Source organism: Dermacentor andersoni, chromosome 3 (assembly GCF_023375885.2).
Source record: "Dermacentor andersoni chromosome 3, qqDerAnde1_hic_scaffold, whole genome shotgun sequence".
NCBI classification, from domain to species: domain Eukaryota; kingdom Metazoa; phylum Arthropoda; class Arachnida; order Ixodida; family Ixodidae; genus Dermacentor; species Dermacentor andersoni.
In genome coordinates, this window is record NC_092816.1 from 65,093,738 (window position 1) to 65,106,585 (window position 12,848).

Sequence of the window (12,848 nt, forward strand, 5' to 3'; positions counted from 1 at the left end):
GTCAACAAAGAGTGAACAAAATCGACGTACATGCATTCAAGCCCTTCCTTACACCTATTTCACCGACAGCAGACGGGCTGTCGTCATGACGAATGAGTCGACACTGGTCCTATGAGAGTCCTCGCAGGCTTTCACAGAACGGTTTTACTCTTGCAAAATGAATACCTGCTCAGAAATTAGCGATATATACTTGTGCTTACCTGGTCTCATTCAGAAACCTGCAAAACTTCGCAGAAGTGAAAATGGTGGTGCTAGAACACCTTAGAGCCGCATAAGACGTGTGACATCCCGATTTAGCTATCCTCGTCTAATGATTAGTTGACCTGGTTTCCTGCGTCTTCCGTTCCTTGCACACCTGATCACGCCTACCCTGCTCATATTCCCATCGTCCTAGTAGGCACGATAACCGAAGCAGATGACGAAGCGCGGTCCGACTTGTGATATTGTTGAGCGAGTGGCAACGGTGAGTGGATGCGAGCCCGCACTGCGTCAGATTTGAAATTTACAAAAAGAGAAATAAAAATAACTAAACTGAAGGGAGAGCTGCTTACCGTTCATTGAAATTTTATTGTTTCTAAGAACTTGTGAATGACAAGAAATGTGAACATTCACATCTATTTTACTTAGTTCTGCGAGATCTTGGGATGCCTGACAACCGCTAGAAGCGCGCTTGTTCCTTGAAACACAGACTAGCACTTGCCCTCCTTGGCTTATTTATGAGATACGTGTTATTATAGCAGTGAACGCGTGCCATTTATCAGCTATAGAATGCTCACCCTTATTTTTGTGCCTTTTACGATTAACAAACTTGCCTACTTTATAATGCAGATTCCGTACACCCGGTGCAGAAATTGGGCGTCCGGCTGTACTGCCATCGCCAGGCTGGACCTGATGGCCAGCCATGAAGCCGCGTGCGGCTTTCGGTAAGCAAGTATTTGGCTACGTTGCACCTTACCTATAATAGATATGTTTCTTTCTGTGACCTCATTGCTCTGCAGTTCTGGCCGTTGTATCCTAAAAGAAAAAAGGAAGTGAGTAGCAGTTAGGCTGTGTATTACTGTCTGACAGTCAGATGTGTGCTTTAAACAAGACAGGAAAGCTTGAAATTATAAGCTAAATATTTCACGACTTCTCATCCTGTACAGCCTGAGTAGGAAAAAGTAAGGGCGGAGTGCATGATTATACATTATTTAACACGCATTAAGTCATCGCGACATTGGTGAAAACGTAGTGTTTGTACGCTTCCTGTATAGCAGTTGGCAGCGAAGTTGCTAAAACGTCCACGTAACGGAAAGATGAAAACGCCGTGGGTTTCGCCAGCATGGTGGCTTATGTGCCTCTGTTGCTGATTCAGCCACGACACAGCATAATCATAAATAACAGCAGAAATAGCTAAATTGCTGCTACAATACACCACCAAACATTTGCATCGCTTTGACCATACCACGCCGGCGTCGCGAAGGAACTGATATCGATGCCGATAGTCTCCTTCTTTGCTTCGACTCCGACCACTCCCAAATTCGTGCTTTCGCGCGAGAGAAGCATGTGACATTCTTTGAATCCACCCGCTTGGCGTTGACCACTGCCGAACTAAAGCCCCCCTTTTCGTCAAACCATGTACACGCCTCTTGCTTGCGAAGGTTGAATGACACCAAGACAGTCATCACCTCTCGGTGACAAGTGCGCGGGCCTTTGTGTGTGCATTCTTTTCTGCGGGACTTAGATGGAGAAATGTGCTTTATGGCCGAGGTCGAAAAGGAACCTGAAGAGACAACTCTGCTCCTTCCCCCCCAGCTTGATGTTGTTCGGCTGTTAGGGGCGGCGTGGTTTTATTTTTCGTGGCAATTATTGTTCCTGAAACGGACCTTCCCTCCAAACAAGATAAAGATTTAAAAATAATATCATATAGGGTGAATCAGGTGGTTAATATATTTTGCACAAAATATCTTTTAGCACTTGCCGCTCTCAAACACAATACTTTGCTTCGTGGAGACCAGCGCAAGACAATGTTGAAACCTGTTATAGTAGTACTTTTATAGTTAAATAGATGTCCATCGCATTGCGGCTACGACGTTAAAGATTTTAAGGCGTGCTAAGCATGGCAAAAGCATCACCACTGATATCCTGGCACTTGGTACCGTGGAATGCAGTAATTAGGAATTCCGTAAGGCCACCGGAAAACCTTACCTAAGCTTAGAACTTATTGCCGTGCTACGAAGCAAAAGCAGTGAATATTAAGAGTGAGCTATTATCGCTAATCGATATGGTTTCACACATCAAGCCAAAATCACCCATAAAGCAGATCAGCTGAAATTTATAATTAATTTGATTTAGCTTTGATGCAACGTCCTAATAATTTCCTCTAATGTGGAGGAGCCGTCTGTAACAGGCAGAGACGAAAGCGAACGAATAGGGAAGCGAACAAGGCTGCATTTTTTTTTATACAGCAAGGATCATTACTTTCTTCTTCACAGAAAGCTGACACTTGCAACGAGTGGAGCGCTTCTCAGTCTTCGCCCTCTGCGCTTCATGTCAACACGCTCTCACTCAACAGAAGCTGTATTTTGGAACCTTTTAGCTGTTTTAGAGGCAACGTTCCGGCACCGTGTTACTCCGAGTTTCGGCTCTTTTTCTCTTGTTTTAACAGATATTGTGACGCTACGTGCTGGCATGTTCCAGATTAGGACCTACTATTTATATCCCGGAGAGCATTGAGCTGATGATCTCGTTAGAAATCAAATTGGTGGCCTTGCGAAAGCAGTGCGCGGTTTAAGGCCGATTTACGCTGAAGCCGCACGCCGCACCGCCTGCCTGCCGCACGCCTGTGGTCGGGCGATTGCTCATTTCGCAGACTGGTACACACGCTTCAGTGTACACTCTATGTGCGGGCCCAGTGTACATCGATAATTGTGCACCAGTGCGCGAAATGTGCAGTTTTCCGCATGACCGCACGCATGCGGCCAGCGGGTGGTGCAGCTCGAGCGAAAATCGGCCTTTAATCGTCCGCCCTAAAGCTGAGATAAGTCTGTGTACCAGGTGCGCGGCCTGCATAGGACTCCGATATCGTCAGACCGGTCCACTGGTGTAGCGCGAGCTAATTTTCTCGGAGTGCGGTGGCTTCACCGTAGGCTCACTTAGTCCCGTAGAACCCATAAAAAATTATCTTTAATAGCAGTTTACTAACACATTACTTTAAACATTTTAGTGGCACTCCTTCAATAATTGGCCATCTACTTGGATTGGAATAGTGCTTTAAAAAAAGGGCTTGATTCGTGATTGTGTCATATATCGACATTATTGTGCTTAAAAAAAATTCATCGAAAGTTCTCAAGTCACTTCCTACTCTAAATATTTTTCGGCAAACAATACAAGCTGTGACGTACTACATGCTCAGTACGCCAACAGAAAAAAAAAATATTTTGATGTATAGTAATAAAACATTCTTTACACAAAACTAACAATCCTTTTGACGGAGTAATAAAGTGGTTATTTAGGCAGGAGTTAGAAGAAAGTATGTTAATGGTTAAAATATTCATTATACAGAAATAAATTGGAACACTAGTAACGGTGTACAAACAATGTTCTCCATACAAAAGTAAGAATGACAATTTTTAACAGTGTATTAAAAATGTTCTTTATTCAAGAGTAAGGAGGAATGCTTAAAACAATGTATTTAAGATATCCTTCATACAAAACTCAGAAGGAAGTCTGTGAACGGTGTAGTTAAAGTATTCTTCATACCAGCCGGCCAGCTGGTATTCTTAAACCAGCTGGCCGCTCACCTGGCGCAGCATCACAACGTCACTGTGAATGCAGTGCAGGGTAAGTCAGTACAACAAGAAAGAGAACACGAATTGTATTCCAATGTAACAATTGGGAGTGATAACTTGCGCTGCATGTCACCGTAACATCAACATGGAAACTGTCGTTTGCAATCCCGAGCAAGCTGTGCAGGAGTACTGCTCTAAGGTGCCAGGTGGACTAGCGAACCGCAATACATCGATTTCGACCTTTTAAAATATAGTAGTTATTTGTTTATGTATTTTTTATTTGTAAAATACCTTACAAGGCCCCTTCTTGGGGATTGAGTAAGGGGGGCATACGATCAAGTACATACAATTAACAACAATAACAAATGAAAACAGCAGCCAAGTGCACAGCCTAAAAGTCATGAAACATTTTTGCTACATAAAGCTGCATATGATTACAATAAAAAGGAACAATATAAGTTAGTAACAACGTATAACACTGCAAGAAAAAGGCAAAGAAATAATACAGAGCAGTGATTGTGATAATAATGGTTAACATGAGTTAAGCGAGTTCAGTGAGCTCTTGAATTTGTCACGGTCAGTTTCCAAAACTATGTTGTCGGGGAGGTTGTTCCAGAGCCGAATGGCACGTGGAATTGCAGACGAGTTAAATGGTTCTGTTTTACTGATTTATTGATGGACTTCAGTGCTAACGTCGAAAAAAAATTATATCTCATGGATTCAGGAAGCATGTTAACGCGCAAAAGGGATGTGAGTGAATGTTTTGACCCTTCATGTTCAGCTATTAGGAATTGTGAAGGGGTCATCAGGAGCACACTGACGCTTACCCGTTAAGGCGCATGTTTTACACAGCCTCATCATGGCATGAACCTCCTCAGCATTATTTGTAGATGAATACCGTCTCCCCATCTTAAATACAAAGGAAGACACGTCAGCCTAATGAGAATGAAAAATGGTATCACACTTACGTGCCGCACACAAGAAAGGATGTAGTAGCTCGTAAAATAAATCAGTTGTTTGAGAGCGTCTCCCTTAGGCGCCCGTTTCTGCGTTGAGTTTCGACGTCCCTCGGCGTCGGCGGTGTCCGTCAGCGTATCCGAGCGAACGAGTGCAGCGACGATTGAGAGAGCGAACGGGGAGCGCTGCGAGGGATGAAAGACGGCGATAACGAAGAGAACGCGAGGAGAAAAGCGAAGGCGGAGGGTGCAGCGGAACCATGAGGCGGTAAGCGGAGGAGCAGGGTATGGCGACACCGAGCGGGCCGCGTCGCTCTATGAACGGTAGATACGCTGGAAGAGGAGTTTATGTGCGGGGTCCCGCGTTACGGGATCACGTTTTATAGTACCTTCTTATTACAGTCCGAAGCTATCATGTCGGCAGCGTGGGTTTGGGCTGTACTTAACGATTTTCATGACGCATCTTACTATGAGAAATTCAATTAGTTCAGTAAGGCCTGTGCTCCATGCTGAGCGACTGCATGGTTGCGGCTTGGAACGATTCTTTGTCAAGCGACGTCTGAAGCCGACACCGGAGTTTTTGCGACAAGGGGCCCTTGACACTATCGCGTTAAAGAGTGTCTAAGCACTTGCATGCAGCAACATTACCGCGCTCCAACATGCTAGAAAGCGGCGATGGGTGTTGTAGGTAGACCGTGATGGGGTTCCTGATGCCAGTTTTTGCTGTGTCCTCTCTTGTGTCCTGCAGAGGGAAGTGCGGATGTGGTTCTGCAAGACCCCACAAGCAGAGACTACATCACGCGGGTCCTATTGCTCCTGCATGAGGACCACGTCTTTGGCGTGGTCTTTGAGCGGACCGGTCAGTTTCACACCGACGGAACTCTAAACGTCTTCAGCCTCACGCCAAGTTCTGACCCCTATGAGTTCGAGATAATTCTTCGGGGTCCAATGGGGACAAGTTCTTGGTGCTCCAGGGCTGTTGCTCCTGACGCAGGCGAAGACACGGCCATTGGCTTTACCGAGCCATTTCTCCATCGAATGGCTCTTCACGGCTGCCTCCGCATAGAAATAAAGCTGAAAAATTCAGTCCTGTAACAAGGACGAGGGGATTTCGTGTCTTGCATATGGACAGACACCTGAAAGCGTGACGTGGTCTGACCCCTCAGTTGAAGAAAGCTGCGTTCCATCGCCGTCTTTTCTCAAGTGTTATCATTTCTGTATGCAGGCAAGCTGTTTCCCTATAGCAAAAACCAGCGTCTTCCAGTGCCTTCCAGTGTGAAACCAGCGCGTTTTTTGAAACTGCATCACGATGGGTACCCTGGCGCTCGCTGGGACTTATTGGAACATCAGTGAGAACGCTGGATAAGAGTTGAGTCACACTGGAAGAGACGCTGATTCCACTGCCATGACGCTGGGGCGTACTGGCTTGTGCTGTACACTCGCTGGTTCTCGCTGCAGTTCTGAATATAAAATGTTTGTACAATTTCATCGCTTGATACTAGTCTTTTGTCCTAAATACCGCTATATCTTCGGGTCATAAAACTTTATTTCGTGTCGCAGGTTGCAAAAAGGTGTGTGAGCTGCCCTGTTAATTCATGCACATTTGACACTGAAGATCACTTTCGTTTTTTGAATTTCCCCGTTTGACTGTGCGGATAGCTAAATTCTTGAACGAAACCCCGCAAACGCAGAGAACGCCCCGTTTTTTAGTAGTTTGCACGTAACATATGACTGCGAGTTGTCGCCGTTGTCACAGTGTTGTGGTGTGGCCATGAACTCCACAAGTCGTTCAGACGCGCTCGAACGGACCCCGAGTTCGAAGCCTACCGCTGACTGACATTATCGCACCAATAACAAAGCTGAGGTGATTCGGGTGCTTCCACTTTTCCTATTGTATTAAAAAAAAAGTCCTGAGGCTCAAATACACACATTTTAGCTTTCGCCAGCTACGCGCGCCGAGATTTGTTCCCAGCGAAGCTTAGGCCTAGTGTATCCGCCCAGTCTGTCTGCACGCTATCGGCGCGTCTAGGCACAGGAATAAAGAAGTCTAGCAAGGATAAATCATCGGTGTTCTGAAATGAACCATTTTTTCAGGTCTACAGTGCCAGCAGAAGAAGCGATGACCGCCGATGTGACGCGTCATAAGCACAAGTATATCTGCTGTCGCCGAAGGCTCTCAGCACTAGCCTGCGCTTCTCTGACGAATATATAGAACTAGACAGACGTGTTGACTGTAACGCATCATTGAAATAAGGAAACGTTGCATATCCTTCGCGTGAAAAACAGGAAACGGCTATCGAAATCGGCAGTAATAGCCCATAACGGGTCCCGGGTCCGCGGTTCATTAAGGACATTTTTCGAACTTAATATACCAATCGCAAGCGAAAATCGATGTTGTGGCACTTCCGAGCATGCTACTGAATACGGACACCAAATGTTTCTTTGTAGTACAGGCGTGAGGTTTACGTGTTGGGCGAATAACGCATCTGCCATGTCTGTGCGAGGCGTACCTCTGCGAAACTAAAGCTGCTTTGTGATTTCGACACGGCAAATTATCCGTTCACGTTCACCTGCTGGCGTGGCGCAGCGGTGAAGTACCGTGTTTGGGCTGTGTAGGTCGGGCGATCAAATACGGGCTGGAGCACTTTTATTTTTACGTTCTTTTTCCTTTTTTTATTGCACTAAAACGCTCTCTGTTGTTTTCTTTATGCAAAAAAATATATACGGTCTCCAGGCACCGCGTATTTAACAAGCTAGAGCTGTTTCTCGCACCAGTAGCCAGCGCCTCCCAGTATATATGCTGCGCCTGCCCAGCGCCCCAGCATCAAGCGCGCGGCACTGGGCCCTTAATCCGGCGCGCTGGATACTGGGTGCTGGGTTTTGCAATAAGGTTTTTATACAAAGTCTATGCGTGTGTGAAGAATAAAATAAAATATATGTGAAAAAGATATTTTACAGGGTGAAATGATAAGTATGAACACAGCAGCAGGGCGCAAAGAATTTCTAAGAAGTAACGTGGAAATACAGACGCCATTTCATAAACGTGCCTTATGTACGTACCATCCCTAACCGTCAGGAATTGCATATGGCACAAGAGAAAATCATTCAATGATGCACCAAACTGACGTTTCGGCCGCACAATAGAAATAAAAAAAAGTGAAAAGTAGGAACGCGCATGGTAGCTTGAAATGCGCGTGCGCACCTGTTGAAGTTGGTCGACATGATGTCAAAATGTGTGCACGCGCATTTCTAGCTGTGATGCGTCCCTACTTGTTAATTCTTTTTTTAATCCGCTTTTTTTCTGTCTTTTTTTATTGTGATGCCGAAACGTGGGTTTGGTGCATCACTGCCTTCCAACCATGTGGGGGTATTGGCCATCTTCAGGTCGCAGCAGAGGCAACCCCTCTCAAACCTGTCACACGGACTGCATCTTTCATATTTCCTTGCGGACATGACGGAATGTGCACCTTGGCGCATGGGTCATTCACAAACGGCTTACCCATTTAGGTTTCCTTGGTTTTTCTTCTGACTTTTTTTTGTCTGTCACGCAAGTTTGTATTCACGGTTGTTTTCGTTGATTTCGACGTGAGCCAGTGCATGTGCTGGTATTTTTGACAGCACTCCACTTCCTTGTTATTTTCCTCTTTTTTTACAAGTGTAATGTCGTAAAGTTTGTATTCCCGTTTTTCTTTCCTCTCGCTGGCTTCTCTGTCTCCTTACTGAGAAAATGTACAAATTCACACTCTTGATGAAAGGCGTAGCCCGGCGGTAACGTCAGTAAAGTCATGTTATGTCTTCGACGTGCTTCTCTTCCTTGAACTATATATATATATATATATATATATATATATATATATATATAATATATATATATATAAAATATAAAATTTAACTGTAATTTGACACACCCTGGCGATTATATATATATATATATATATATATATATATATATATATATATATATATATATATATATATATATATATATATATAATCGCCAGGGTGTGTCAAATTACAGTTAAATTTTCTTGTTTAATCCCCTACAATTCAATTCTTACGACAAGACCGTAAACTTCGACTATTACTGCATGTTTTCTTTGGCACAAGCAGTAGTTCCTTGGCCAATAGTTAAGCAATTCCTGCAAAACAACTGTGTGTATAATATGCTTGCTTTATTATTTATTTTTATGATTTAGATTTATTATTTATTTGCTTGTTTTATTTTTATTATTTATTATTTATTTATTTATTATTATTTATTATTTTTTCGTGTAGCTATATATTATGGCGTGCGCGCGACTTCTTCTGTATGATTATTTAGAGATGTTATGTAAATTGTTCTCTTGTTTATGTGATTTGTTATGTGCACTCTTGCGAGCAGCTAGTTGTCATTTTCCTGAAACTGATGTACTGCAATCCTTTTTTTTTTTACTCTGTTGAACTCAAAGCGTGTGAGCTGCCACGAACTGCGGAGGGACAGGCACCTTTGTCAGGCTTGATTGCCTTTAGCCCCTGCCCCTGCAGTGAGCTTTGTATATTGCTTACTGTAAATAAAAACACTTACTCACTTACTTACTTACTTACTTACTTACTTACTTACTTACTTACTTACTTACTTACTTTACTTACTTACTTACTTACTTACTTTACTTACTTACTTACTTTACTTACTTACTTACTTTACTTACTTAATTTCTTAATTAATTATTGAAGTACTTAATCACTTAATTACATAATTACATACTTAATTACTTAGTCGCATACTTAAATACCTAATTAATTAATTAATTACCTAGTTACTTCATTACCTATTTACTTACTTAATTACCTAATTGATTACATAATTACTTAATTACTTACTTAATTACTTAATTACTAAATTACTTACCTAATTACTTACTTAATTACTTACTTACTTATCCGAATGTCCTGCTTCCACGTGGTTGCCTAATATAAAGCTTTAAAGAACAAGTAGCTTTAATTTATATTAATGTAATGAGTAATGAATGCGTACCATTCATACACTTCGTAGAAAGGCATGGAAGAATGCGCTTACCATCATGAAAGTTTGTGGTTCTAGCTTTCATAAAATCAATAATGAGTGATGTGCTGAAAGCGGGTACTTGTGCCCAAGGTTTGTGTTTCATGATGCTTGATTTCACTTACGTTACACAATACTAAACATTTTGTGAGAACCTGATAAGAATTCCACATTGTGAAGGGAACAATTAAAGGCTACTTACTAAATACAAACACGATGCGTACAGATGGCTTGGCAGTTCTGTAACTCAGAAAAGCACATACACGTTCGCTGACTAAATCTGTCGTTTAGACATAGGAGCTTATTTTTTAGTGAACAGATTGTCGCCGATGTCACGTTCTTTGCCATAGTCCCGACAAATGCATATGAACATCCTACATATGGTTTGCTGGCAAAGCCAGTTATCAAACTAACGAGATAGTGTGGAATCATATTTCAGAGTAAGCCGAAATTATTTTTTTGCTTCACAACTCACTTGACGAGTTAATCGAGGCGCACGACATTGCGCAGTACGAACGATTATCTAATTCAAAGACAGGTCGATGCATCCTCGAGGCACTCGGCATCGCGTACCATACTCAGCATGGAGAAAAGATGGCGGTTCAGGCTTCGGTCCGCGACCGCCTGATCATCCCGCCGCTTCCCAAAATCATGCACCCGACGCACCACGCCGCGAGACGCAACAATCGAGCAAGATACCTTCAGAAGAAGTTTGGCAACAGCAACGAGGCGGTGTACGTAGACGCTGCGAGATATGAAGGAGAGAAAAGCGCACACGCGATCGCGGTTGTAGACCGCACGGGTAAGTGCCTCGCGAGCGCTACAGTGACCACGGGACACACGGAGGCGGCCGAAGAAGCCGCAATAGCCCTGGCACTGGCCACGGTACCTAGCGCTGCGATCGTGATCAGCGACTCGCAGGCGGCAATCCGCGGCTTCGCGCGCGGTCGCGTCTCGCGGGAAGCGGTCCGCATACTCCAAATTTGTGACGACGGCGACTCGTCATCGCCCTCGCAACCCCAAAATTCTACAGTCTTCCTCCTCTGGACCCCGGCACACACCGATGTCCCGCTCGCGGGCAACGAGGCGGCCCACGCCACGGCTCGAGGTCTCACACGCCGAGCCGCCGCAGATTATGTGGCCGCCGCCCCGCCCCGGATAGCGGGGCATCGGATCTGCCTGATCGGGACACTACAACAGAAATGCGGCAACAAGAATCACAATGGGCGTGGGGCGATCGCCTGACCACGTTCAGAGATTTCACCCAACACTACAGACTCCAAAGACGCACATTCCCGCCACCACACGACAAGTTAAAGAGGAATGAGGCCGTAACTTTACGCTTGCTCCAGACACACAGCTACCCTAGCCCCCGCGGTCCTACATCATTTCTACCCAGGTTTATATCCAACAGATGCCTGTAAAGCTTGCGGACAGCGAGCAACGCTGCGACATATGCTCTGGGAATGTGCCGGCAACCACGGTAACGGGACCACATCCGTGCGCGACGCGTCCGTAATCGCGGCCTTTACCACAGTAAGGGAAGCCTCGAGCTCGCTTCTCCCCGACGCCGCCCCAGCTGCGGGGCCCGCCGGGGACCTTCTCCATCGGCGTCGCCGCCGCTGGGAGGCGGCTCTCAAAAGTTCAGAGTTGGCAGTCCAGCTCTGGGCCGTCCGGCAAGCCAAAGATGCCGCCCGAGTCCAAGGACTTGGAGCCGCCACCTGAGGCCACCACAACGAAACTGCCGGCCATTCATTAATAAAGTTTCTTCTCTCTCTCTCTTCATGACAGAAATTGCACAAGATGGCGGAATGAAATTTTGCGTACTTATATATATACTTGAACGGAGTAACCCTACTCTGCACAAGGTAATTACATCTGAATTTATGTCGAACTGATGCAACAACTACTGTTGAATAGTATCTCCAAATGGCTTCCTAACACGAAAAAGCAACAGCGCACAGACGAAAATTTTGTGCTTGGAACTACTGATATCAAAATATGATTTACACTACTTCAGATAAGTTGACAATTATATTTGCCTTTATCATGGTGCAAGGTCGTCAACACTGGGAACACGCAGGGATTTTGAAACATCATCGTGAGGTTAACGTAGTGTAAATAGTTTAGATAAGTTTGCTTCATAGTTCGATTTCCATAGCTAGATTGCTATATTTCAACCTCATTACGGGCATTTTATTGTCAAGCTGAAACATCTTTGAAAGCACACTCACTAAATAAGGCGAACAAGACAAAATTACACAATCACAATGTATAATGTCTTGAGTTTTCTAGGTTCTATCGCAGATGCAGGTAACCCACAAAGTTAATGAAGAAACACTAAACTAAACTGCGCGTAAGCATGCGCGTCTACCCGCTGGAAAGCACGGTAGCATTTGGCTGCAAACACATGGCACACCGCCGCTCTTTTCTGGCACGCACCACATAAGACGCATTCACGCTGCAGAGACACGTGGTCTTTTGAGGAATCTTGGTGGGCCGCACGACAAATACAGAAGGCGTAGACGACAGGAGCGCAAGCCGCACCCACTGAACACAGCCTACGCAATGAGGACGACACTGGCGTAACCTGCGCCCCACGAACGATGAGCCCTCGTATTTAATGCATTCTGATTTAAAGTTTGATAGTTGTATTCATATAGGAGGATGTGGCCAAGCACTGCACCAGGGTGGCCAATTCAGCTCTGGTGAGGGAGTGAGTTACCGGTTCTGGTTCCCGGGATCAGGGCGCACTCCAGGCCTGTTTATGCAATTTCATCAAGGCGTGAATTTTTTTTTAATCTAGTGGAAAATTGGGCGGCCCTGGGATACAAACCACGGTCCTCAAAGCACGCGAGGCGGATGCTCTACCTCTACGCCATCGCTGCAGTTTCGGATTGGGAAGAATTGGGGATATGAGTTAATGGAGAATACCTTAGTAACTTCGATTCGCTGATGATATTGCCTTGATTGGTAACTCAGGGCACCAACTGCGATGCATGCTCACTGACCTGGACAGGCAAAGCAGACGGGTGGGTCCAAAAATTAATCTGCAGAAAACTAAACTAATGCTTAACAGTC

At 44.8% G+C, this 12,848-nt stretch overlaps 1 long non-coding RNA gene across 1 annotated transcript; it reads left to right on the forward strand.

Annotated features, from left to right (window-relative positions):
• Positions 1–434: 434 nt before the first annotated feature.
• LOC140216354 (uncharacterized) lies at positions 435–5,917 on the forward strand. Its single transcript, XR_011892998.1, has 2 exons — positions 435–923; positions 5,475–5,917. It is a non-coding gene; the product is annotated as an uncharacterized lncRNA (long non-coding RNA).
• Positions 5,918–12,848: the final 6,931 nt, after the last annotated feature.